The sequence below is a fragment of the Lagenorhynchus albirostris genome, chromosome X (assembly GCF_949774975.1).
Source record: "Lagenorhynchus albirostris chromosome X, mLagAlb1.1, whole genome shotgun sequence".
In the NCBI taxonomy this organism is placed as follows: domain Eukaryota; kingdom Metazoa; phylum Chordata; class Mammalia; order Artiodactyla; family Delphinidae; genus Lagenorhynchus; species Lagenorhynchus albirostris.
The window spans coordinates 41,465,661-41,492,097 of NC_083116.1; positions in this window are offsets into that span (position 1 = coordinate 41,465,661).

Consider the following 26,437-nt stretch of genomic DNA (forward strand, 5'->3'; position numbering starts at 1 on the left):
CTGCTTAGTTTAAGAGTCCCCTGCATTTACCTAATCTACATCTGAGGTTTTGCTGTACCTGTCCTGTACTTCTATAGTAGGAAGAATATGACAATCCCAGGTCATATTCCCTGCACCTGCAAGACTGGCTGGGATTTGCCAGGCCTCCGTCTGGACTTCATTTCTAACTGCACAGCTCCCCTTGGAGCCAGTTCTGCTATCTTTGCTCTTTCACCAGCATTCTTGCCAAGCTTCTCACTAAATTGGCCTCTTCATTCCCAGCTGATGATGACAAGATGCTGAACTGGATCCTTTCCAAATGGAAGCCCAACATGCACTTCCTGAAGACGGAGAACTGCAAGCCCTCATGGGACAAGGTCAGAGAGCAGATCCACTTCTAGCCCATCCAGAGATATTCTTGAGACACCTTCCTAAGCTCAAAGTACAAAAGGGACAATCAGGGAGGCAACTCCTTTATGCCTGAAAAAAATGTGTTTTCTTTGATTTATTATTTTTAATTCTGATTTTAAATACCCTATCTCAAACCCTTAATAACACTACATTTGGCTACAGATATCAATCCATATTATATCACCATTAATGTCATATGTATTCAGATATTATCACATATTTATAAGTTTATACCTATATTTTTATTGTCTTTTTCATTTAATATTACTTCAGATACAAATGCCCGTATATCAATATAGTCCCCATGTTTGTCATTTGAAATAGTCATAAGGCATTCCATATCATTTACATACATGATTTTGTTCAACCATTTACCTCTTGCTGACTAATTAGTTGTTTCCAGGTTTTGATAGTTATCATAGAACTCCCATTAACATTTGTACAAATTACTTTCCTTTGTTTTAAGGTTACAAATTAATTTCTTTTGTCTTAAGATTATTTCAGTTGAAATGTTTTGAGTATATTTCGGATTTTTTAATCTAATTTATACCCTGCCTACATCTAAACAGATTCTAGGTGGCTTACAATAAAAGCTCATATACAATACAAGGCAATATGTGCAGGAACACTGATAGGACAATTAAAATACAGATAAAAACATAACTAAAGTCGAAAAGATACATGCACCCCAAAGTTCATTGCAGCACTATTTACAACAGCCAAGACATGGAGGCAACCTAAACGTCCACAAACAGATGAATGGATAAAGAAGACTTGGTTTATTTATATAATAGAATATTACTCAGCCATACAAAAGAATGAAATAATGCCATTTGCAGCAACATGGATGGACCTAGAGGTTATCATACTAAGTGAGGTCAGTCAGAGAAAGACAAATATCATATGATATCACTTCTATGTGGAATCTAAAATATGACACAAATGAACTTATCTATGAAACAGAAACAGACTCACAGACATAGAGAACAGACTTGTGGTTGCCAAAGGGGAAAGGGGGGAGGGATACATTAGTAGTTTGGGATTAACATATACACACTACTGTATATAAAATAGATAAACAACCAGGACCTACTGTATAGCACAGGGAACTCTATTCAATATCTCATAATAACCTTTAATGGAAATGAATCTGAAAAAGAATATATATACTCTTAATATGTAATATATACATATATATGTATAACTGAATCGCTTTGCTGTACACCTGAAACTAACACAACATTGTAAATCGACTATATACAATTAAAAACACATAACTAAAAACATTTATGTAAGGGCAACAGACTCTAAACCACATAAGTCATGTTTTGAGATGGAATAATGATCCCTGTGAGTTCAGACTTCAGTTTCTTCCTTTCATGGTATTCGTTTCTGCCCCACAGAGAGAACTTTCCATGCCAAAAATAATCCTTCCCTGGGACTTCCCTGGTGGTCCAGTGGTTAAGAATCCGCCTTCCAATGCAGGGGACATGGGTTCAATCCCTGGTGGGGGAACTAAGATCCCACATGCTGCGGAGCAACTAAGCCTGTGCACCACAGCTACTGAGCCTGCACTCTAGAGCCAGCGTGCCACAACTACAGAGAAGCCTGCGCACCGCAACGAAAGATCCTGCATACCTCAACGAAGATCCCACGTGCCGCAACTAAGACCCAACCCAGCCAAATAAATAATTAAAAAATAATAATCCTTCCCTACTCTGTGACTTGCTACCCATGTATCTTTGAACAAATCACTGAACTTCTCAGTGTTCCTCAGTTTCCTCAAATGTAAAATGAGGCTAATAGCTTTACCTACATCACAGGGCCACTATGAGAAGGAAATTAGTTAATAAATGGAGTATAAGCTTTAAAAATTATGGATCACTATATTGCACACCTGTAACTTATATAATAAAAACAGATTTATATTCTGATTTCTTGGCTAGTTAGCCCCACTATTGAGAAGATTCTATTAACTGCCCAGTGTAATCATATTCTCTGCTCTCTGCAAGGGCCTTTTAGAAAAACCTATAATAAATGTTTAGCATCAATAATTTTTTTAAAAAAAGAAGTAAATGAGTTAATACTTTTAAAGCACTTAGAGCAGTGCCTAGTACCTAGTAAATATTTTTAAGTGTTTGTGAAGTAAAAAAACAATGATACCTCTATGCTTACAAGATAAAGAATAAAGAGAAGTGAGGGAAACACATTTAAAGCCACAAATACTTTTCTATTCAGAAATGCATGCCTCATGTGGATACAAGAGAAAAGAGTAAAAGGTGACATAAACACTTCCACACACAAAATGTCATTTTACAGAGTCCCTCTTGATGCAGTAATGTATCTTGAGTTTTTCTAGTAGTAGGTGTCTAGAGGTGGAAGTGGCTTGGGAATATCAACTTTGGGGTGCGGGAGTGATTAAAAAAAAAGCATATACAGTAATTCTGTTCTTAAAATAAGTAAACTTAATTGGTTTTGGAACATAGCAAATGCCTGCACCTCATCCAGAAACCATTCTTCCAGATACAGTGTTTGGGGTTTCTAATCAAAGAGTTCCCAATTTTTCTAAGAGATATTTCTTCTTCTCCCCTAAAAAGAGATTTCCTCTTTTTAAAAAAATCTGTTGAAATTCTATCACATGCCACTACCAAAATAAATACCAGATGGATTAAAGATTAAAATATAAAGAAAACTAGTTGGAAACTAGTAAAATATATATGTGCATGTTATATAATCTCAGTGTGGAGAAAGTCTTTCTAAGCATAACCCCAAGGACAGAAAATCCAAAGGAAAAAATTGATTTATTGACTAAATAAATATTTATAAATTTAAAATATGGATACCAGCGAGTTAATATACTCAATATATAATGAGCTCATAAAAAATCAATAATAAAAGATAAATATCCTAATAGAAATATGAACAAATTATATAAGTAAGCATTTCGCAAAAGAAGAAATGCATAAGGGAAATAAATGTGACCCTTTCCAGTAATCACAGAAGTGCAAATTAAAGCAATGCTAAAATATAGTTTTTCTTGTATAAAGTTGGCAAAATTATTAAATGTTTCACTAGAGTAGGGGAATTAGGTACTCTCACAACTTGCTGGTGATAGTAAACATCACTTCTGGATGAATGGAAATACAGAATAAGCAAAAGTCTTATAAAATGTATATACCTGTTGACCTAAAAATTCTCCCCCTAAGAAATTACCATAAGGAAATTACCAATAATATGCACAAGATGTTCACTGCTGAGTACATATAACTTCAACAGCTATGTGACAGAAGTGTAGACACACCTTTAAAGATTATATGACTGAAGAATGGGAAAATATACAAGACGAACTGCTAAATTAAAAACAAAAAGATTAAGAACCAGTATGAGTTGGAAGGATAGGCTTTTTCAAGTCCCTGATTAAAACTGTTCAGTGCTTTTTCCATTGTCCTTAAAATAAAGTTTAAACCCCTTAACCTGCTAGTCTGTCTAGCCCTTGCCTTCGATTCTGTCTCATGATCCCCCACATTCCCCCTTTCCTGTCACCTTAGCCTTCTTTCAGGTCCCAGAGCAGGGGTCAGCAAACCTCTTCTGTAAAGGTACAGAGAGTAAATATTTTAGGCTTTACAAAGGTGTCTGCAGAAGTATTCAATGGGGCAACTATTCAACTCTGCAGTTATGCACAAAAGCAATCACAAACACTATGCATATGAACAGGCACAGTCTTCATATAAAGCTTTATTCACAAAAACAGGAAATGTTCCAGCAAGTCTAGTTTGCTTTCCCACCCCTACCCTATAACATCCCATATTCCCTCTTAGACACTGGACTTTTGCTTTTCCCACATGCCATCACCTCAGCTTGAGAGGATCTTCTCATCTCACCCTTCCCTCCCCTCCCCACTCCCTCATCACTCAAACCTCTAACTACTTCCTAATCATCTTTCAGATTTCAACTAGAATGCCACTTCCTCCAGAAAGCTTTCCTTGATGTCTAGACTGGCTCCCCTCCCATACATTCTCACAGCACAGCATGCCTTTTCTTCATAGCAGTTAACACGATTTGTAACTGCTTGTTTACTTTGTGATGATGGAAAAATCCTCATTAGACTCTGAGCTCCATGGAGACAAAGACAGTGACTGTTTTGCTCACTATTATTATATCTCCAAAGCTTACAAGAGAACCAATAAATCCTTGCTCAATAAATCTTTCCTGAATGAATGAGTGAATGAATGAATGACACATATCAAATGGTTATCTTTGGGTAGTAGGATTATGGGTGATTTCTGGTTCGTCTCCTTTGTGCTTAAATGTGTTTTCTGTTTTCCGAGTTGCACTCAAATTGCTTTCGTAATCAGGAAAATAAAAACAGAAGATGCAAAATTTTAAAACATTGTAAAAACAATGCATCAATAAGTGTGAAATGATGACATAGGAATAAGAAGACTTTGAGTAAATTGCACGATCAGAATGGGTGGAGTTACTCTGGAGACTCTGGAGGGTCTCCCTAGAAGTGGTTTTCATGCCAGGTCTTCAAAGTGATGGTTGTATGTAAACGGGTAAAGGGAGAAATGAGGGCACAGCAGGTGAGGTGACTAGGATGTACAGGGACATAAAGGTAGGGAGTAACATGTGCTCTTGTACTGCAACACGAAAATCGAAATGGGAATCACAAAACCAAAAACTTCCGAAGAGACCAGAAACAAACAGCATACAGGAGGGTTAACGGTTTCCACTGAACTTTTCCCCTCTCTTTTCCGTTCTTCATCTTGCTTTTGAGAATGTACAAAATGGCAAAACCGCAAGAGTGCCCCTGATGTGCTTTCTAAAGAATCCAAGACAGATCACATTTCCAATCAAACTTGAATGCCCTGGCTTAGCTGAGGCTCCATGGAGACATGTGCTCCCACCTGGGTGACACATCAAATGAAATCTCTCACTAGAGAGTACCAGTGATAATTAAGCTACTTTTAAAAAGTGCACTGGAATGGCATTTTCTCAGAGAGTGGCTGCAGGTTCCTCTCCGCTCCTTGAATTTCAGTTCTTGCTCCTTATCTATCAAAAAGACTCACTCCCCAGCTAAGAATGCGGCAAACATTTTGACCAAGTACTTATCTGCACAACCACAAAACCAGTATCATCAGTTAGGGGAAAACAATTTTCTCTGGCAAGTAGAGACAGCCTAATTGCTTAATCTGACAGGTTATTAATGGTTCAAGCCAACCAAAAGCATAATGGATATTGATAACCACTGGCAGGTTGGACATTTGATGTATACAGTATTGCTAGAAATTACTTACATCAAGGGTTGCAACTGACCGTTAGAGTAAATTGTCCAATCTCCGTGGGTTTCATTAAAACGTTCTATCAACTTGATAAAGTGGAAAGCCAGAAAGTTAGCCCATTAACTATAGCTCTAGAAAAAAAATAAGTCTAACAGGGCGGAGGATATTTACAGTATTTATGTTCCAAATCAACGTGAAAATAAATCTCCTCTGCAAAATTGTACTCTGGGTGTTGGGGACAGTTTCCCACCCCCTCTCTATTTGGATGGTTTGGGGAACCCGGCCTAGACTGAACCATTGCCTGGAAATGACTGTGATTCGGTGGGGAGCTGACAGTGGCATTGAGTTTAGTGTTCCAGGATATTCAAGGCATGATTCATTACTCACTGGGCTCTTCTGGAGAAAAATCCAAGTCTCATGCAAAGCAGGCATCATTTCCTCATGCCCCATCTCTCCTCTGCAGAGCAGCAGGGATGGGCTAACATACGGACAGAAACTGCAACTGCCCCGATCCCACCAGTGGGGGCTGAATGCAGCCCTGAGCTTAATTTGGGTGGAGAGGACTTTGAAGAGGCACAGGGAACCCAGGAATCATGGCCAAGCTACCACAGGGGAAATAACTCACAGCACCTTGGGAGTGCCAACCTACGTTCTTCCTTCTTATACATTAATAAGCCCCTTCCATGATCAGTAACAGCAGAATGCCAAGTCTTAAAGATTAAACTGGGTTAAAAGAAGAGAAATAGCTCTATTAAGCACAATAGAATAACAGAGAGACTAAGAGCCAAAACAGCAAGAAGAGCAACAATGAAAACAAGGCCTCTTTTCTCTCAGGGAGACAGAGGGGTTGAGAGCAGTAGCACAAAGCCCAGGAAGGCTGCTGCTACAATCCCCCAGGGGAGAGATGATGTAAACCTGAACTAAAACAGTGGCAAAGGCAGTGCAGATGGAGTATAGGGGATGGGAATAAGAGATATTTAGGGAGTAGAAACAACAGGACTTAGTTACTCATGGAGTAAAGGGCACTGAGGAAGGAATCTAGGATTGTGATGCTAACACACATAACACACAATTCTTCAAATAAAATTAAATTAGTTAATATTTATAAGGCACTTAGAACAGTGCCTGCTACATAATAAGAGCTATTTAGGTGCTGGCTGTGATCACTGTTATCTTAGAAGCCAAACTGGAAGTGTGAAATGCCAGACTAACCAGGATGTGGCAGAAGTTCCACATTCAAAAAGAGATTCTACAAGTCTGTGATGTCAACAGTTCGCACTGCGCCACCCTCCTCTATCTGTCCTCCTGACATGCAGGTGACTAGCTGAGGACTGGGCTGCTGCTGGTGTAATACCACTAACTAACATCATTACACCCCTCTACCTTGAACCAAGTGCTTTTACATGTCATTCAATCTGACCCTCACAAGAATCCCATGAGGTTGGCAGAAGTGTGGTGCTGGCTCTTCACATCACTACGTTTAGTGCTTTCTCCAGTTCCAGCTCAGGCTCTCTGGGGGCAAAACTGTGTCTTTTCTCCTTCATTATCCCCCATGGAACCTAGCACTCGGCAGGCAGCTTCAGGTAGTCACTTAATTATGGGAGCAGGGTTTAAACTACTGGCTCTGGAACCAAATGACCTGGACTTGAAGCCCAGCTCCACCACTGTGTGACCTTGAGAATTCAGTTCATTTCTCTAAGCCTCAGATACCTCACCTATAAAATGGGAGTAATAACAGTGCTTTCCTCAGAGGGATATTGGGAAGATCAAGGGAAATAATGCACGTAAGGCCCTTAGCACAGTGAGAAATGAGAGTTATACTTAGTATTGTTTGAATATATGGAAGCGCAATTAATAGAAAGGAGTTTTAAAAAGTGAAGGCAAGAGTTAAGGTGTAAAATCACGGGGATTTTTTTGCTATCAAAAAGATAGAACAGCGTGTGCATGGAAAGGGATTTGCACAGCCTTAGGTCTAGTTCCAGGAAAGGAGCAAAGAGCTCTGAGGGTGAGGAGGAAAAGGTATGAGGGAAGAAAAGTCCAAAATAGATTCAGGAATCCGTTGCTTGGCCTGGAAACCTGAAAACTCACAAGTCGGATCCTCTGAATATTATTTCCCGATTCAAAAATGTGAGCTCGATTACGTTAGGATCAAAAAGCTCTGGCATGAGCTGTAAACAGCTGGGCTCTTGCTATAAATTCCCTGCTGTGACCGAAGCAAAATGAAGTTGGGGCTTTTTCATGTGCATTTTTTTTTCAAGCTGCCAGAGAAAAATATAGCTCTAGAAAGTGAAGAAATGCAACTGCCCTTGTTAGACTCTATTTAAATCTATTTAAATCCAGAAATGGCACGTTCTTGCCAGTCAGACCTAAATGACTTCACAAGCATCCCAGCCGTGCCGAAAGGGGCACACCGGTTTACCAAAAACAAGATCGTAGCCGTGAAAGAAATGCCCACTTCTCTCCTCTAAACCCTGAACCTGGGCCGCTTACCGGCACCTTTCTGCAGTGCTCTGAAGAGGCCCTCAACTAGCTCACCAGGGTGGCAGCCGGGCTTGGCAGGCAAGGAAAGACACCAAGGTAAATGCATCTTCCACCTCGCTCAGTAGCATCTCTTGGTAGCTACCAAGATAGAGTTGTTAAGGACTTGCTTCCTTTAACCTAGTGTCTTTCTGGATCACAAAAGATCTATAAATAAGCCATAAATTGTTGAGGCATTCCCTGGCCCTGGGAGGAGAGGGTAGGGTGAGAACACAATCCAAAATAGCAGTGCCACAGCACTGCTTTAGGCTTGAGGAAGGACTTAAACCTATGGGCCATTTAAAACCAACTGCCTGAAGGGAAGGGCTACTTTGTCAACTCAAAATATTTCGCCCAGGGACTTCCCTGGCGGTCCAGTGGTTAAGACTCCTAGCTTCCACTGCAGGAGGCGTGGGTTCGATCCCTGGTCAGGGAACTAAGATCCCGCATCCCGCGTGGGGTGGCCAAAAAGTAAAAAAACAAACAAAAAAAACTGCCCAACAAGATACTGGTCATATTCTTCCTTCATCTCAGTGAATTCTGAATATTGAGGGCTGTCTCTCCCAAACAAGCAGTTTCTGGTGACAATTTAAACAGTTTTCTCAGTGTAATATTACTGATGAGCTGGACCACATATAAATGATCCTGTACTGGTAGCTATCTTTTCACGTATCATACCTCACTTTTTCAGTTATGCTGTACGCTTGTGGAAGTCTGAGGTTGTGTCTTCTGCTTTCTATAGAAGTCCCCAGAACCTGAATGGCAGTGATGCATTGGAAACAATCCTTGGGAGAGCCGAGATCAAATCAAATCTTGGCTCTGCACATAGTAGGTCTATCACACTGACTCAGTTTCAGGGCATCTCTGGACTCCAGGTGGCTCGTCTGTGTAAGAGAAGAAGAAGCCATAAGATGAATATGGAACCCCCTGGAGCATTCATTTTACTCAAAGAGGAATCTTAATTTTTTTCATTTCTTCATTCATTCATTCAACAAATATTTCCTGAAAGTCTGCCATATGCTGGGCACTGGAGACATAACAGTGAACAAGACAAACAAGAGTAGAGTAGGGGGAAAATAAATTGATGAAGAGAAGATCATGCAGGGTTGGGAGGCCATAGCAAAGAATTTGCGTTTTATTCTACATGTGATGGGGTGGTTTCAAGCTTTCCATCATACTTTAAATAAAATCCAAATTCTTTAATGTAGCTAAAAGACCCTCCAAGATTTGGCCTATGCCTAACACTACCCTTTGTGCTTACTTTGTTCCATCCTCAAAGCTATTCCTTTCCTTCAAAGTATTTGCATTTTCTGTTTCCTCTGTCCTGGAAAGTTCTTCCCCCAGATCTTTGCTTGCCTGGCCCCTTCAAATCATTTAGGTGTCAGCTCACATGTCACCTCTTAGAGAAGTCTACTGTACAGCCAATGACTCTTTTGATTAACCCTTTTTGTTTTATCATGTCACTTATCACTTTTGAAATTATTTTATTAATCTCTTTAGTTGTTTGGTGTCTATCTTTCTCATGTGATTGCAAGCTCCATGAAGGCAAGAGTATTTGAACTGTACTTTTAGGATCCAAAGCAGTTTGCCCAATGTATACTTGAGAAAAGGGAATGTGCCAAGAACTGAAAAATTAAAACTATCTCTTCAGAACTTCTGGAGTATAGAGAAAGAGGGTAAGGTGAGGGAGCTGAAGAGTGGGGGGAGGCGAAACAACTGCATGTTTAAAAATATCACTTTGGCTGCCAAATTGTAGTGAGCCAACAGTGTAAGACAAGAGACCATTTATTTGTTCAAGAATATGTATTGACCACCCACCACATGGCAGGTACAATTTGAGATCTCTCCTCGAACAAAACAGATAACGATTTTGTCCTCTTGGAGACTGCAATCAAGTGGGGACCAGTTATGTAGATAGGTGATGATGATGTCTCACTAGGAGTGAGGCAGTGGAGATGGAGAGAGCTGGTTGGATTCGGGATGTGTTTGGGGGGAAGGTGGAGTAGATAGAACTTGATGGTGGATGGGATAGACTGGACATCACTCCCTCCAAAGTTTTCCTTGGACCCCCAATATTACATTAGGTATCACAGCACCCCATGTTTACCCTATTGTTACATACCCTGTACTGTAAATATTCCTTCATTTAACTGTCTTATCTGGACCTTATCAAATTATGTATCAGAACCCATGGCACAATGCTTGGCACAGAACAAGTACCCAATAAATGTATTAAATTTTAAAAACTTAATGATAGTAGTACTTATTATTATTAAATAAATGTATTAAATATATAAACTGGGTCTTTTATCAGGGTAGAATTCATTGTCCATCCAGTGGAAATCACTTTTAGTCTGCTGTGGTTTTATTCTGGTCTTTGATTGATACAAAAAGTTCCTTTCTAGATTGATATGATAACAGCTTCTATTTATAAATTTATTTATTTATTTATCATTTTTATTTTTGGCTGCATTGGATCTTTGTTGCTGCGCACAGCTTTCTCTAGATGCGGTGAGCGGGAGCTACTCTTCCTTGTGGTGCACAGGCTCTAGGCACGCGGGCTTCAGTAGTTGTGGTGCACAGGTTTAGTTGCTCCACGGCATGTGGATCTTCCCGGACCAGGGCTGGAACCTGTGTCCCCTGCATTGGCAGGCAGCTTCTTAACCACTGAGCCACCAGGGAAGCCCAACAGCTTCTATTTAAACTATGAAAACATTTGTGCAAAGACTGGAAAATTACATTGCCTCATTATGACAATTGCACCTGATTAAACATTACACAGCGTCAGAAAATTAAAAGTTCAAGATTATAAATGTAGTGCCAGGGAGCATGTTTATAAGAAATCAAATATTCAATCAGGCTGTTACGACATTTAAAAGGTCAGTGGCCAAAAGCCCTCCACATCTTTAAGTAATGGTCAATGCAGTTCTATAGCACCAGTCACAGCTCAGAAAATACTTTAGAAATAAATTGTAATGGAATTCAAATTTACGGGATCCCAAACAGCCACAAAATTCAACAAGAAATGAAGAAAAAAAATGTCACATGCATCCACACACCAGAGCCTAGAAAGTAATGACTGTTGCTGTTATTTTAAAAACCATGTCTCCACATTCCCAACTATAAATATCTAGTACTATAGAACTCCTCCTATTACCCAGTGGAAGATAAAAGCTGTTATTAGTGACTGATATTCAGTGACTACTTTCAAATCCACATCTCCATTATAAATGACTATGTATAAATGGCTTTGTGCTCTCCAGTACCTATGAGCCCCCGTCCAGAATCAAGAAGCGTGTGGAAACATGTGAAGTCCGATTGCAGTAGCCAAAACGACTCTAGAGAAACAAAGAGTTCAGTTAGGTGCCACTCGAATCTTCTACCCCTTTCTCCAGCCAAAGTTTTCAAAGCACTCTCCTCCCCTGTGAGTGACCATCATTTCACAGGTTAGGCAACCAGGAAAGGGATCATCTGGCTGTTTCCCAGTGTCACACAACAACTAAACTACAGCTGAGACTAAAACCCAGTAGCCCTGACTTCTGATCCAAGAAAGGATTAGGAACAAAACCCTGGGCTCTCAATAATCAAAATTCTCACATATCAGGACTTCCCTGGTGGCACTGTGGTTAAGAATTCACCTGCCAACGCAGAGGACATGGGTTCGAGCCCTGGTCTGGGAAGATCCCACATGCCGCGGATCAACTAAACCCGTGCGCCACAACTACTGAGCCTGTGTGCTGCAACTACTGACATCCATGCGCCTAGAGCCTGAGCTCTGCAACAAGAGAAGCCACCGCAATGAGAAGCCCACGCACCGCAACAAAGAGTAGCCCCCACTCGCCGCAACTAGGGAAAGCCCGTGTGCAGCAACGAAGACCCCACACAGCCAAAAAATAAATAAATATTTTAAAAAAGGATTCTCACATGTCAAAACATTCCCCTGAAAAATGCCAGCTTGTCTCAGCTCAAAGTACCTGAAACCCCACTCCCTCCACAGGCATTCCTAGACTGATCAGTGGAAAGGGGGTGGTTTCTCCAAGTTCCTTGGAAGGAACTTGTCTCACCTCACAGGTGAAATTCCCATGATCCTATAGGAAACCCAACCTTATCTGCATGTGTGGTTTTTGACATTAGCTTTTCTGACATCTGTGTGTCAAAACCTGTGGTCAAACAAATGGACATCGTGCTCATTGAGAAGGACATAGCACCACTTCTATGATACTCCCACCCAAAATGCATAACCTGAAACTTACAATGAAGAAATATCAGACAAATCCAAATTCAGGAACATTCTATAAAATAGTTGGCCTGTACTCTTTAAAATGTCAAGGTTGTGAAAGACTAAGACTGAGGAACTATTTCAGATTAAAGAAGACTAAAGAGACACAGCAAATTAAATGTAATGCAGTGAGTGATTTTGGATTGGATCCTGTATTTATAATTTCTATAAAGGACATTGTGGAACAACTTGAAAATTTGAATCATCTTAATATTAGAAAATAGTATTGTATTAATGTTAATTTCCTGGTTTTGATCATTGAATTATAGTTATATAAGTGAATGTTTTTGTTTTTAGAAAACACACACTGAAGTATTTAAGGATAAAAGAGCATCATGTCTGTAACTTATTCTCAAACAGATCAGAAAAAATATACATATTTATAATCATAGAGAGAATTGTGGAAAGGGGAAGTCGTCTGCCATTCCAGTAAACAACAAATCTTGCCCACCATGAAGCAAACAGCTACTGCAGTAGCAGGAAACCCCACCACCCCCACCCCTCGCATGGTGCGCCCTGAAGGGAATTTAGGATGTCAGGATGGAGAAAAACAGGAACTATTTTCTGGACACTGGCCCTAGAGAGTTACGATGCATATCTAAGAAACAATTTCAGTGAGCCCAGCCTCTTGCATCTTCCAATACACAGTAAAGCACTAAAGTGATTAACTTGAGATGTCTTTTCTCTGTGATTAGCAGTAATCTTTTTATGTTCCACTACATGTTTTGTTTTTTTCAGCAAAATCTCCTATATGTCCTGGCTCCTCCCTTACATCTTCAGAGCAGTTCCTCAGAGCTGTCTGAGAAGCTGTCTCCTGGGCTACAGTCCTCTGTAAGGTCCCTAAATAAAACTTGACTTTTATTTTAGATTGTGCGTTTTTCTTCAGTTGACACTTTTGGTGATCACATGAAGGGACCCAGAGCAGACTTCTCTCCTTCGCCTGAACTCTATAAGGATCCAGAGGCTTGGTACCAGCAGAGGCCCCTTGTGCTCATCTGCCTCCTCGGAAGGTCCAGATGAATTTGGGTGAGTCTGTCCTGATTCTCAGATCTCCCAATTAGTGGCTGATGATCCTGAGTTTTATTTGGCAGTGTATAAAATGTACCTGCCCCCTGCCAAGTTGAAAGATACTGGGGAGATTTTGCTCAGTTGAAAGACACTGAGTTGGTTACCCCAGCTGAAAGATACTGGGAAGATTTTATTATGTATGTGCAGAATTTATACTTACAAGTACTTGCTTAACTGGAAATTAAAGGAAATCTTGTCCTAGCCCTAAAAATGACCAAATTGGGATTCTTCTGTCATCCCAAAATTAATATTTTTGTGGGTGCAACTAGAGAAAACTGGCTTGATAAAACATCTTTTCAGAATTCTGACCTTAAAGGAACAAAAGCCCTTCCAGGAGAAACTTGTATTTCTCTCCTTGTGTCTTTGAGATGCAAATATTCTACCTGATCTTAGGCATTTTTTTCCCTCTGTTTTGGGAACTTGGTCTCTGCCCTTTGGAAGGTACGTATTCAGTGTATATTTGGCAGTCAGTTGAATAGACTGGGATTCTGAGCAGTCTTTTTGTCTAGCTGTGCCAACTCTCAGGGAAATTTGTCATAAGGGGTCCCAGCCCATAAGTAGGTTTCATCATCTTAAACTTCGTTGCATCTACCTGTACAACAAAGGCCCTATACTTTCTTAGATTACTTCTGGGAGTAAACTTTCTAGATCTTGTGACGGCTGCATCCTTTGCACTCTCTTGTGGGGGCGCCTATTACGCGATACTGGTTTGAGTTGCTATTAAGATACTACTGGTCAATGGCCAGATGATGGAGCCTTTCAACTGAAGAAACTTCTAAATTGGCAAATTTTTAGAGAGCTCTCGTTATAAACAGCTGTTCTATTGATACCTATGAAAAGGCCAAATTAGAAGGTAGATACAAAAAAAAAACCCCAACAAAACAGAATGACTAACCTAAGAACTCCATTAGTTTAAAACAAACAAAACTGGTTTGGGAAGCCTTACTTGTGGTCTCAACTTCCCCTGAATGGCTCCTTTAGATGATAATAAAAACATTAGATTGTGAATTAGATTGATTAACAGGGGAATAAGAAGAAACTGAGGGGAAAGTCTAAAGACTTCTTCCCGACAAGGTGGAAATTTTAAAGGGATTCATCCCAAAAGGATAAAAATCTTTAGGTGTTTGTTAAGAAATGGGATAAATAAAATAGACATTAATGAGATTTTAAAACTTTTCATAAAATACTACCTAAGGTTGGATGGGCCAAAGGGTCCCCCTATTGGTCACCAACATTAAAGGGACCCAAACAAATCTGCTCTATTTACCCCAGCTAATATTTAAATATAAGAAATAATTTAGGTTTACTTTAATACACTATTAAACTATTTTACTCCATGAAGCACTGTGAGAAGGAGGTGATGCAGGGAGTTCAAAATAAACTTGGAAAGATTATTCCAGGGATGCTATGCCAATCAGCTTGAGAACTGGCACCCTGGAGGTAAGAATGCCATCTCCACACAAGTTGCCCTGCTGGATGCCTACCAACTTGCCAAGCACCAATGCCTATTCCAAGATGTTTGTCCACAGTACTAACTTCCATCCAGAGCCATTGCCGCAGTATTACATTTGGCCACTTGAGGGCGTGCTAAAATTACTTTCTCTTACTCGGGGATTTCCAGGCGTTGAGGAGAGAGGTGTGTGGGAGGTGTGAGTACCAGGTGTCTTCAGTTCCCTTTGAAGACTCCTGATGGGACAGAAAAGAGAAGGAGTGGTAGTTCCGACCTTATCAAAACTGTGTTGTCTTCAGAGTTCAGCTTTAGTGACTTCCGCTTGCATTACTGGCCCTCTTCTGCCTTATTGTCAGAGTGTTTTCTATACCTCTTCACCCCTTTCTCTTCTCCATATATCCAGAGCCCTCTTGGTCTCTTTCACCTTCCTCAAAAGGTTTTACCCAAGGCACTCATTCCCACTCAGGTGTAAGACTGATAATGATAATAATCACCAGAGCAGAATGTCACCGATGTAAGAAACTGATAATGATGATAACCATGATAGCAGAATGTGGCCCGTCTCAAGACAGATTTGAATTTTGACAGGAATCCATGCCTCAAACTATAGGATTAGGCTCAGATTAGAAATCCAGGCCTCAAAACTGGTGGAGGAGAATATGGTGGCCCATAGAAGCCTTTATTACACTCCTGGAATCAGACATTGAGTGCCAAAAGGAAGAGCCTGGTTATCATCCAGCTAGGCAAGGAAACAGGGTGCCTGGGATTTGTGGGGTTTGAGGAGGGCACATTTGAGTTTCAGGGCTGAAAACCAGACTCTAGAAGGGTGCTGGCTGTGAGGTAGAAAAGCAGATGGAGTGAAGAACAGTCACCACTAGGGAACTTGTCAAATCCCCAGGGTTATCACAACCTTAAAAAAGGCTGAATAATTCAACTGTAAAGCAAAGATTGCTGACTCTTTTGTAGTTTCCCTTCTTCTACCCCCCTAAAAGCAGAGTTCTCCTTTATTTTAAAGCAGAGAGGAAAGCTGGGTGTGATAGAGCAATCCCAGCAGTTAAGACTTCTGGGAGAACTGGTGGTGACGTGAGATTAAAGTCTATCAAAAGGAACACTCATTTCCTAGAACAATGTTCTCTTGAAACATCTAGTGTCTGCCACCTATTTTAAGAGAAATTGATTATCAATACCTCTGAAACCACTAATTTAAAAACTTGTAGACTTATCTGTTTATTCATTCAATAATTATAGGCCTGGATTTTAGATGCCCTTTAAGAAATTCTATTCAGGCCAGTCCGTTTTAACCTGTTGTCTCTGTGAATGAACTTCAGAAATTATCCATCAAATTCTGAGCCCCAGGCTGGTCTGTCTCTGCCCCAATTCCCACTCCCCAGCCCAAATGAAGTTGCCACTCTACCGCAATTTGTCGAGATTTCCCTCCAGTGAACCAAATCAATGTCTTTATTCACCCAAAATAGTGAAGATATATAGTGAAATGTTCTAGACCACCACCTCCTGGAAAGCAGGAGGTGTGCCTCTTTCATTAAGGAACCTGTACTTTGTTGTCATTGGGTTCCCTGTGCTTCATACATCTCTGGCACTGTGTATTTTAAATAAGTAAATGAGTAAATACATTTTTTGTGAGTTTGTGGTGTTTTTAAAAGGGTTTATGAAGTAACACACCACCCAAACCTGGCAAATACTTATCACTCACTCAACTCTGTAACATCAAATGATTATTTAAGTCTCAGTTAAAATCACTTTTCTAAAAATACAGGAAAGCAAATAGCTAAAATACTGCCAAAGTCAACCTTTAGAAATGCACTTCCTTCTATACTAAAATTTCCCGTATTATACACACCATACCTTCCAATTAATTTAAAATTAACTTGAAATAAGAATGCCCTTAAGACCCACAGCATGAATATTCTTTTATGCCTAAAAGCAGTGTCATGTTAACAAACAAAATCACCCACAACTTGCCTCAGGAGACCTGGATGTAAATTTTTGTAAATGTAAATTTTTATGGCTAAGCCAGGCTGGAGGTTCCTGTGCTTTTTCTTGCCCTCTCCCTCCTGTCTGCCAAGAGGACACCACTTATCTTTCAGGACTCAGCTCAAGGGATAGCGCTCTGTGAAGTCTTTCCCTTTTACAGATCTTCCCCCGCTGCCAGTAAATTTGTCCAGTACTGCCCTCTGCTCATCCCCCTGCTGTGCCACTACAGACTTCACCCCCTCACATTTGTCTGAGCATGCGTCTGTCTCCTCTGTTAAACAGCAGGCTGTATTTGTCTTTGTAGCTCCTCTTCCTGGCTCAGTACCTGGCAATCCATAAGCCCTCAGTACGTGTCCATATACTTGTATGTTTTCATAATTATGCGTTATATTCTCCCACTTGTCTGCTCCTTTCATTCTCTCCTCATAATTGATTGTACACCTAAAACATGAGTCAACCTTAAGACAGAAACTTGATTGTCCAGCAGAGGGAGCCCCAAAGCCCTGGTCAGTGCTGGAGTGGCCTGGCAGATTTCCTCTCCAAACTGCAGCCTTTCCCAGGGCTTCAACCTTTCCCAACACCCCCTTCCCCCTGCTCAGGAAAACTTGCCTATTGGCAAGCCCAGACAATGTTGGGATATAGATGGGAAGTTGGAAGTACAGGGCCAGTCACGGGGGTCCTTCCAAAAAGAGATGTGTTCAGTTTGTGATCTAAGCAAGCAGATGTCAACACCAGAAATGAGCACTAACATCCCAAGTAGAATAAAAATTCTTGTTGTTCTTGTTGTTGCTACAGATAACATGATTCGAGCATGGATTATATGTCAGGCACTATGCTAAGTGTTTTGCCTGTGATTTAATCATCAAAACAACTTTATAATGTAAAAGCCATTATCACCTCCAATTCACAGATAAGGAACCTGAAGCTCAAAGAGGTTCATGGAACTTGCCTGTTCATCTCGATAGTAAGTGATAGAGCCAGGATTCAAAATCCTGTTTGTTTCATGCAGAGCCCCGACACGTATCTAGTGTGCTATGCTGCCTTCTATACCGAGATGCCGAAAGCCATAATTAAAGGAAGAAACTGAGACCAGGAAATGTGGTTAAATAGGAAACAAGAACATGGGTTGGTCACTGGACAGTTGATTTTTTAAGAAATTTAGTCAATGCACCACCCAAAATTATCTCTCATACCACTTTTTGGGAAACACTGATTTTAAGTAAGGAGGAATTGTCTCTAGAAGGCCCCTCATTCAGTTACAAATATATAAACTCAGCACTGTTAAATATGCTACTGCTGAGTGTTTACTGGACTAATGGGCTTCCATGACTAGAGCTTTGAGAGGACAGGACACAGGGCAGGTGTCAAGATCAAGGGGAGCCTTTAAGATGCTATTGGGGAAAGTGCCCTGAGCGAACTAGAAAGACCTGTAACAAAATCACTGTGCTACTCAGAAGCTAAACCCAGGCTCCCATCTCCCAATACCTGATCCTGCTCAGAGGTCCCCATGCCCAGCTAGTCCAGAGGGAAAGGTGTTGGAGGTAAAAGTGTTGCACTTGTAATTGCCTCCATGTAAGAATTAGGGCGTGATATAAAATAGATAACCAACAAGGACCTACTGTATATAGCACAGGGAACTATACTCAATATTTTGTAATAACCTATAAGGCAGCTGTCCCCAACATTTTTGGCACCAGGGACCAGTTTCATGGAAGACAAATTTTCCACGGACGGGGAGGGCTGGGGGTGGGGATGGTTCAGGTGGTAATAGGAGCGATGGGGACCGATGTGGAGCAGCAGATGAAGCTTCACCCACATGCCCGCTGCTCACCTTCTGCTGTGCACCGGGTTCCTAACAGGCCATGGACCGATATCGGTCCGCGGTCCAGGGGTTGGGGACCCCTGCTATAAGGGGAAAAAATCTGAAAAAAAATACTGTAGATATATATGTATGTAAAACTGAATCACTTTGCTGTACACCTGAAACGAACACATTGTAAATCAAATATACTTCAGTAAAAGTAAATTTTTAAAAATAAGAATTAGGGCAAGAATGCTGGTATTTCACTTTCCCTTCTGATACTAGGCATCTGTTTCATCTCTAAGGGTAGCTGTATTGCTGTATGTCTCACCCCAAGGAGGTCTGATTTCCATTCGGATATTAATTCCTTATGGAGGAAAAAGCCAACAAGGAGGACCCCATATGTGCCCAAGCAGAGCACCCATGGAGGTGACTTGCGAGATTCACACACCCACTCTAGCAGACGTGGCAACAGAGCAGAGTGGAAAGTTGCCTGTCGAAATATTTGCCAACCCAACTGGGGTCACAAATGTTTATGCGGATGCCATAACCTCTGTCTCAGAGTGGTTGGAGATGTGTCACAGCAGCACAAATTCCTGCCAAATGCACTCATCTTGAATGGACCCTGAGATAAACTGTTCACAGCTAACCTGGCCTAGGAACACATATTCCAGGGGTCCCTCTGCCTGTCACTGTTGATGAAAAAGGAGGGAACTTGACCTTTGGACCCTCAGAGCAAGCCCACTGCTGCCACTTGGAAGGAAAGCCAGTCTTGGCAAGAGTATAACTACCACATCACACCCATGATCACATGGATATTATGGGTTAGTACAAGGCTACAGTTAAAAGGTGATGCCCTTTGAAACTGATTTTTTATTCACTTTTTTAATTGCATTTTTTAAACATCTTTACTGGACTATAATTGCTTTAAAATGCTGTGTAAGATTCTGCTGTATACAAAGTGAATCTGCTATACATATACATATGTCCCCATATCTCTTCCCTCTTGCGTCTCCCTCCCACCCTCCCTATCCCACCCCTCTAGGTGGTCACAAAGCACCAAGCTGATCTCCCTGTGCTCTGCAACTGCTTCCCACTAGCTATCTATTTTACATTTGGTAGTGTATGTATGTGCACGTTACTCTTTCACGTCATCCCACCGTACTCTTGCCCCTCCCCGTGACCTTATGTCCATTCTCTACATCTCCGTCTTTATTCCTGTGCTGTCCCTAGGTTCATCAGAACTATTTTTTTAATTTTATGTTATTGATTTGTTATACAGCACGTTCTTATTAGTTATCCATTTTATAAATATTAGTCTATATATGTCAATCCCAATCTCCCAGCTCATCACATCAGCACCACCACTCCCCCGCCACTTTCCCCACTTGCTGTCCATAAGTTTGTTCTCTACATCTGTGTCTCAATTTCTGCCCTGCAAACTGGTTCATCTGTACCATTTTTCTAGGGTCCACATATATGCTTTAATATACGAAAATTGTTTTTCTCTTTCTGACTTACTTCACTCTGTATGACACGCTCTAGGTCCATCCACCTCACTACAAATAACTCAATTTCATTACTTTTTATGGCCGAGTAGTATTCCATTGTATATATGGGCCACATCTTTTTTTTCCATAGAAAAATATATAGTTTATTTTCGTTAACTTTCTAGGTTCCCTATTATTTTGTGTTTAGCAAATGTACTTTTCCAAAGGTAATTTTGGTTTCGATTCTTTATTCATTGGAAGATGTACAGAAGCCATCTCTCTCCTTCTCTTTTCTTTCGGCCTTTGTTCCCCAGAGAAATAAAATCTGACACACTAGAAAGATATAGGGGACATGAGAAAGTCACAGCATAGGTAAGGCTAGTTAAATGCCTAAAACATACCTGAGATTTCAGATACCTCAATGTGTCCCTAGAATATGGTCATCAAGGAAAGTGCAATGACCCTGTGTCTCTTTCTAGAACACTAATTTTTTTAAATCTTAATTCCATTTTATTCAGTGTGTATTTATTGTTTTTTACCCTTTCTTGTTCGCAGTGAATTCACGAAAAATACGTAGAACCTTCTGTATTACTCTTTTTTTTTTAATGGGAACATTTTAATGTGAATTTGATATTAGATGCTATGAAGGAAATATTTCTATATTTTGGTGCTATAGTGGTATTGTGAAGGGTTATTTCAGGAACTATGCTTTTTTTTTGGTTTGTTTGTTTCTGCTTTATAGTCAAGTGAATCACCTATACATGTACATATATATATCCCCATATCTCTTCCCTCTTGCATCTCCCTCCATCCCAACCTCCCTATCTCACCCCTCTAGGTGGTCACAAAGTACCGAGCTGATCTCCCTGTGCTCTGCAACTTCTTCCCACCAGCTATTTATTTTACTTTTGGGAGTGTACATGTGTCCATGCTATTCTTTCACTTTGTCTAACCTTACCCTTCCAATTCCCGTTGACCTCAAGTCCATTCTCTACGTCTCCATCTTTATACCTGTGCTGTCCCTAGGTTCATCAGAACCATTTTTTTTAAATTTTATGTTATTTATTATTTTATGCAGCAGGTTCTTATTAGTTATCCATTTTATACACAATAGTGTACGTATGTCAATCCCAATCTCCCTATTCATCACACCACCACCAGCAACACCCTGCAACTTTCCCCCCTTTGTGTCCATACGTTAATTCTCTACATCTGTGCCTCAATTTCTGCATGGCAAACAGGTTCATCAGTACTATTTTTCTAGGCTCCACATACATGCATTAAAATACGATAATTGTTTTTCTCTTTCAGACTGACTTCACTCTGTATGACAGGCTCTAGATCCATCCACTTCACTACAAATAACTCAATTACATTTCTTTCTATGGCCGAGTAATATTCCATTGTATATATGTGCCACATCTTCTGGGTTTTATTTCCGTAGAAAAATATACAATTTATTATCATTAACATGCTAGGTTACATACTATTTTGTGTTTTACAAATGTACTTTTCCAATGGTAATTTTGGTTTGGATTCTTTATTCATTGGAAGATGTACAGAAGGCATCCCTCTCTCTCTCTTTTTTTCCTCCTTTGTTCCCCAGAGAAATAAAATCTGACATACTAGAAAGATATAGGGGAAATGAGAAAATCACAGCATAGGTAAGGCAAATTAAATGCCTAAAACATACTTGAGATTTCAGACACCTCACTGTGTCCCTAGAATACGGTCATTAAGGCAAGTGCAATGACACTGTGGTTTTTTTTAGATCACTATTTTATTTTATGTTTTTTACATCTTAATTCCATTTTAGTCCATGTGTATTTTTTGGTATTTTTTCCTTTCTGGTTAGCAGTTAATTCTTGAAAATCCCAAGAAAATGGAACTACTAATTCTGTATTATATTCTGTTTCTAATTTAGAAAATTTATTGTGAATTTGATATTAGATGTTATGAAGGAAATATTTCTGTATTTTGGTGCTATAGTGGCATTGTGAATGGTTATTTCAGGAACTATGTTTTGTTTGTTTGTTTCTGCTTTATAACAAAGTGAATCAGTTATACATATAAATATGTCCCCATATCTCTTCCCTCTTGCGTCTCCCTCCCTCCCACCCTCCCTATCCCACCCCTCTAGGTGGTCACAAAGCACCGAGCTGATCTCCCTGTGCTATGCAGCTGCTTCCCACTAGCTATCTATTTTACGTTTGGTAGTGTATATATGTCCATGCAGCTCTTTCACTTAGTCCCACCTTACCCTTCCCCCTCCTCATGACCTCAAGTTCATCCTCTACATCTGTGTCTGTATACCTGTTCTATTCCTAGGTTCATCAGAAGTTTATTTTGAATTTTATGTTATATAGTTTTTTATACAGCAGCTTCTTATTAGTTATCCATTTTATCCTTATTAGTGTATATATGTCAATTCCAATCTCCCAATTCATCACACCACCACCACCACCCCCCTGTAACTTTCCCCCCTTGGTGTCCATACGTTAGTTCTCTACATCTTTGTCTCAAATTCTGCCCTGCAAACCGTTTCATATGTACCATTTTTCTACGTTCCACATATATGCGTTAATATACGATAATTGTTTTTCTCTTTCTGACTTACTTCACTCTGTATGACAGGCTCTAAGTCCATACACCTCACTGCAAATAACTCAATTTCATTTCTTTTCCTGGCCAAGTAATATTCCGTTGTATATATATGCCACATCTTTTGTTAATTTTTCCATAGAAAAATATATACATTATTTTTATTAAATTTCTAGGTTCCATATTATTTTGTGGCTAGCAAATGTACTTTTCCAAGGGTAATTTTGGTTCGGATTCTTAATCATTGGAAGATGTACAGAAACCGTCTCACTCTCTCTCTTTTTTATCAGCCTTTGTTGCCCAGAAAATTGAATCTGACATACTAGAAAGATATAGGGGACATTAGAAAGTCACAGCATAGGTAAGGCTAGTTAAATGCCTAAAACATACTTGAGATTTCACATACCTCACAGTGTCCCTATAATATGGTCATCAAGGAAAATGTATTGACCCTTTCTCTTTTTTTAACCACTATTTTTTATTTTACATCTTAATTCCATATTATTCCATATATTGTTTTTTTTCCCTTTCTTCTTAGCAGTTAAGTCACGACAATCCAAGAAAATAAAGTACAAATGCTATATTACTCTTTTTTTTAATTGGGAATATTTTAATGTGAATTTGATATTCGAGGCTATTAAGGAAATATTTCTATATTTGGGTGCTACAGTGGTAATGTGAATGGTTATTTCAGGAACTATGCCTTTTTTTTTCTTTCTGCTTTATAACAAAGTGAATCCGCTATACATATACATATATCCCCATATCTCTTCCCTCTTGCATCTCCCTCCCTCCCACTATCCCTATGCCACCCCTCTAGGTGGTCACAAAAGGCTGAGCTGATCTCCATGTGCTATGCAACTGCTTCCCACTAGCTTTCTATTTTACATTTCGTACTGTATATATGTCCATGGTACTCTTTCACTTCGACCCAGCTTACCCTTCCCCCTCCCCGTGACCTCAAGTCCATTCTCTACATCTGCATCTTTATTCCTGTCCTGTCCCTAGGTACATCAGAAGCTTTTTTTTTTGAATTTTATGTTATTTACTTTTTCTACAGCAGGTGCTTATTAGTTATTCATTTTATATTTATTAGTGTATATATGTCAATCCCAATCTCCCAATTCATCACACCACCACAAACAACCCCAGGCCACTTTCCCCGCTTGGTGTCCATACGTTTCTTCTTTACATCTGTGTCTCAATATCTGTGCTGCAAACTGGTTCATCTGTACATTTTTCTAGGTTCCACTTATATGCATTAAAATACGAGAATTGTTTCTCTCTTTCTGACTGACTTCACTGTGTATGACAGGCTCTAGATCGATCAACCTCACTACAAGTAACTCAATTTCATTTCTTTTTAGGGCCGAGTAATATTCCATTGTATATATGTGCCACATGTTCTTTTCTTTTTTTCTTTCCAAGGAAAAATATACAGTTTATTTTCATTAGATTTCTATATTACACATTATATTGTGTTTATCAAATGTACTTTTCCAATGGTAATTTTGGTTTGGATTCTTTATTCATTGCAACATGTATAGAAGCCATCTCTCTTTTTATTGGCCTTTGATCCCCAGAGAAATAAAATCTGACATACTACAAAGATACAGGGGACATTAGAAAGTCACAGCAAACGTAAGGCAGGCTAAATGCCTAAAACATACTTGACATTTCAAACACCTCAAGTGTCCTTAAAATATGGTCATCAAGGAAAGGGCAAACACCCTGTGTCTTCTTTTACACCACTTTTTTTTTTTTACATCTTAATTCCATTTTATTCCATGTGTACTTTTTGTTTTTTCCCTTTCTTGTTCGCAGTGAAAACACGAATATCCATATAACATGGAAGTACTAACTTTGTATTATTATTTTTTTTAATTCGGAACATTTTAATGTGAATTTGATATTAGATGCTATGAAGGAAATATTTCTATATTTTGGTGCTATAGTGGTATTGTGAAAGGTTATTTCAGGAACTATGCTTTTTTTTTTTTTTTTAGTTTCTGCTTTATAACAAAGTGAATCAGCTATACATATACATATATCCCCATATCCCTTTCCTCTTTCATCTCCCTCCATCCCACCCTCGAGATTCCACCCCTCTAGGTGGTCACAAAGCACTGAGCTGATCTCCCTGTGCTATGTGGCTGCTTCCCATTAGCTAGCTATTTTATATTTGGTAGTGTACAAGTGTCCATGCTACTCTTTCACTTAATCCCACCTTACTCTTCCCCTCCCGGTGACCACAAGTCCATTCTCTACGTCTGTGTCTTTATTCCTGTCCTGTCCCTAGGTTCATCAGAACTATTTTTTTAAATTTTATGTTATATATTTTTTATACAGCAGGTTCTTATAAGTTATTCATTTTATACATATTAGTGTAAATATCTTAATTCCAATCTCCCAGTTCATCACACCACCACCACAACCCCCCACCACTTTACCCCCTTGGTGTCCATAAGTTGTTCTCTATATCTGTGTCTCAATTTCTGCCCTGCAAACCAGTTCATATATACCATTTTTCTAGGTTCCACATATATGCGTTAATATACGATAATTGTTTTTCTCTTTCTGACTTACTTCACTCTGTATGACAGGCTCTAGGTCCATGCACCTCACTACAAATAACTCAATTTCATTTCCTTTTATGGCTGAGTAATATTCCATTTTATATATGTGCCACATCTTGGTTTTTTCCCATAAAAACATATATACTTTATTTTCATTAACTTTCTAGTTTCCATATTATTCTGTGTATAAGAAATTTACTTTTCCAATGGTAATTTTTGTCTAGATTCTTTAAACATTGGAAGACGTACAGAAGCCATTACAATCTCTCTTATTGTTCGGCCTTTATTCCCCAGAGAAATAAAATCTGACATTCTAGAAGGATATAGGGGACATGAGAAAGTCACATCATAGGTAAGGCTAGTTAAATGCCCAAAACATACTAGAGATTTCACATACCTCACAGTGTCCCTAGAATATGGTCATCAAAGACAGGGTAATGACCCTGTGTCTTTTTTTAACAACTATTTTTCTTTTTACATCTTAATTCCATATTATTCCATGTGTATTTTTGGGTTTTTCCCTGTCTTGTTATCAGTTAAGTCAGGAATATCCGTAGAAAATGGAAGTACTAATTCAGTATTACTCTTCTTTTTCTTTTAAGTGGGAACATTTTAATGTGAATTCAATATTGGATGCTATGAAGGAAGTATTTCTATATTTTGGTGCTATAGTGGTATTGTGAATGGTTATGTCAGGAACTATGCTTTGTTTTTTGGGTTTTTTTTTAGTTTCTGCTTTATAACAAAGTGAATCAGCTATACATATACATATATCCCCATATCTCTTCACTCTTGCATCTCCCTTCCTCCCACACTCGCTATCCCACTACTCTAGGTGGTCACAAAGCACTGAGCTGATCTCCCTGTGCTCTGCAACTGCTTCCCACTAGCCAGCTATTTTACATTTGGTAGTGTACATGTGTCCATGCTACTCTTTCACTTCGTCCCTCCTTATACTTCCCCCTCCCCGTGACCTCAAGTCCGTTCTCTA